Raw genomic sequence first — 2,966 nt, forward strand, 5'->3', positions numbered from 1 at the left:
CTGGCCGGAATAACCCTCCTCTCCTCTCTCCTCCTCAGCTCTCGCTGACCTCCGCTTGTACAAGATCCTGGCCGGGATGTTCATCGCAGCGCTGGGGGCTATTGTTCTGGCCGTTGCAGTGGTCCTGTTATGGCCCAGGTAACTTGGCTCTTGATGCTTTAGTTCGTAGAAGCAGCTCAAGGGTGTCCAATTGGGGTGGCTCACAAGGGCTGGGAAGGGACGGCTTGTTTTGGGGTGGGTGATTTATTGTTTATTTGATATTACTAAAGCCAGCCCACAAGGAGGGGTAAGTTTTGACCAGGAAAAAGCCTGAAGTGACGTTTATTTGAACAGTCCAAGAGGGAAATTGAGGCAGGCTGCCTGTAGGCCATGAGGGGGCACATGAGAGGCTGCTGGCCTGGTTACAGACTGTGAATCCTTTTGCTGCGGGGTCGCTGGCCAAGCCAGTGGTGAACATGAGTTGTATGACCCACTGCTCAGTGTGTTGTGTCTCCCACTCTACGTGATCCACAGAGGATGTCAGGCTGTTACAGTCCAACCTGAAGAGCTGGTCTCTATAGCAGATGCTGTAGAGACTGCCATGATTAGCTCTGGAAGTCCCTGGTTTGGGCCCTGATGGTGCCATTTGAGAGTTTTTGAGCACCTTGTGCACAATGCCTCACCGGGTCTCAGGCCAGTTCCAGGTGTTGGCATCACAACTGGCCCCCTCCCTGGCAGTCTAAGTGGAGAGGCCAATAACTGAATGGCCCCGGAGAATGGCAGCCCCTCTTGTATCGAGCGTGTGCATTCAGGAGCCGCATCTGACGGAGGGGGGCATTGGTGGTCAGACACCACAATGATGGGCACATGAGAATAGTATCAGGGGGTAGCCGTGTTAGTCTGTATCTACAAAAAACAACAAGGAGTCTGGTGGCACCTTAAAGACGAACAGATTTATTTGGGCATAAGCTTTCGTGGGTAAAAACCTCACTTCTTCGGATGCACAGAGTGAAAGTTACAGATGCAGGCATTATATACTGACACATGGAGAGCAGGGAGTTACTTCGCAAGTGGAGAACCAGTGTTTTCACATGAGAATAACACACTGGCAAAGTGTGTGTCAGACCCCTCGCTAGTGGCGGGTCCGCCACAGGAAAACAGCCTACTACCGCTAGCAGGATTGTTCCTTTAACTCAAGCAGCAGAGGTCGGCTCTTCAGCTCTGGGTTCAGATCCTGCTGATGACCCAAGCAAGGGTTTGCGATGTAGGTGGACAGACGGAACGGCGGGCCTGCTCCTAAAGTGCTAACCCCCCTCGCCTCCTCCCCTGCCTAGGATAACGAAGCTAGCGAAGCCGCTAAAAGACGAAAGCTCCATGGAACTGACCGGCACAAGGGAACAATCGCAGGTGCGATTCCTCAGTGTGGCTGGGTTGGTGCCGGGCTTGGGGCTTGGCCCGGGGGCACCAGAGCTGGGGGTCAGGCCCCCAGCTGCTCAAAGGCGTAAAAGACAGTCTGGCCAACTGAACTGAGAGGCTCTGGCTGCTTTGCTGTTGCCTACAGAGCAGGCCTCGGGCTGGATACTGGGGACATGAGTTCAGGAGAGTGGGACTGATGGGGACGGAGCGGGAAGAGGGGTTAATGCACTGGGGTGCATAAGGAGCTGAAATCCTGGGCCAGCGTTGGGATCAAACAGGATCTGGGTTGAATTTTTTCCAGCCCGCCCTGCCCTGCGCATGCTGGCCTATCAAGAAGGCCTGGGCATGAAAACTGCATGCTCCCCACAGCCTCCCCCATCTCTGTCCCTTCCCCTTCAAGCCTCTGTCTCACCCTCCAGCCCCGATGAGGTATGGAGAACCTTCTCTGTGGGCCTGTCTCCCCATTTCCCCCTGCTACGCTCACCCCTCACCTAGGAGTCTAATTCTTTGTGCCTGGAGCATAGGGGAAGATGCAGTCCATGCTGGGGGTGCAGGAGTTACTTAAGGACTAGATCCTCAGCTGGTACAACTCGACTTAGCTCCATTGGCTTCAGGGCAGCTGTGGGCATCGACTGGCCCGTTGACGTCGGTGGATCTCTGCCGATCGGCACCCGCTGGGGATCTGGCCCGCTGACGTCCATGGAGCTCTGCGGACGGGCGCCGGCTGGATGTTGATAATTTAACCCCGCTGGCTAGGAAGAATGCTGGGCGAGGGTGGGAAGTCACACTCCCATTCCCCGGGCTGGCAGAGCTGAGGGCGGGTGGGTCCAGTGCCGGACGCTATGCAGAGGGAGTGCTCGGAATAGAAAGGCGGAGCGACCCCTGCAGGAGGGTCAAAGATAGGCAGAGGGGCAGGATTGTAGCTCAGCAAGTCGGTGCCACTGTCTATGGCCCCTGGTCCGTTTCTGGTACCAAAGATAACAGAGACCCGTGTTTGGTGCGTGGCCGGGGATCGTGCACTTGGGAGCTTGTCCCACAGGCTGATTTGGGGCTCTGGGGTTTTTCCCAGCCAATTCCAACCAGGAGGGGTTGTGTAACTTTTCCAGGTTGACGACACCTCCTCGACCAACAGATAACCACGCCGCCTGGAGCAGCCTGCATGGCAGCCGCACTGAGACTCCCCTTGCCCGGCTGGACCCGGGCAGCGAAGTTGTTCTCACCCAGTGGCACATTTTTAGTGCTTGCCACACTTGGTACGTCGCATGTGTCAAATGCAGGACCACTGTCAATACCCGGAACTGAGCCCGGGCTGTGAAAAATCCCAGGCTGTCTCCCTCCACAAACCCACGACATCCGGAGCACCCTCATCTGTGCCCTGTGACTCCGCCAAGCCCCCACGTTTGCAATAACCTCCCGGCGTGCTGCCAAGCAGCTCATCAGTCACAAAATAAACCAAGGAGCAAAGTGTCAGTGTCACAAATGTTCAAAAGTACAACGCCTCTGGGCCTGATCCTGTGTGAGGGGAAGGCAGCGGGGGAGCTCCCCCTTGATAGCACAGATGCAGGATCAGG

General features: G+C 56.1%; 1 long non-coding RNA gene across 1 annotated transcript; it reads left to right on the forward strand.

Annotated features, from left to right (window-relative positions):
- The first annotated feature begins 44 nt into the window (after positions 1-44).
- Positions 45-2,894, forward strand: LOC113405562. Its single transcript, XR_003369522.2, has 3 exons — positions 45-138; positions 1,314-1,386; positions 2,502-2,894. It is a non-coding gene; the product is annotated as an uncharacterized LOC113405562 (long non-coding RNA).
- Positions 2,895-2,966: the final 72 nt, after the last annotated feature.

The sequence above is a fragment of the Terrapene carolina genome, unplaced genomic scaffold (genome assembly GCF_002925995.2).
Source record: "Terrapene carolina triunguis isolate 2854851 unplaced genomic scaffold, T_m_triunguis-2.0 Scaffold42771, whole genome shotgun sequence".
NCBI lineage: Eukaryota > Metazoa > Chordata > Testudines > Emydidae > Terrapene > Terrapene triunguis.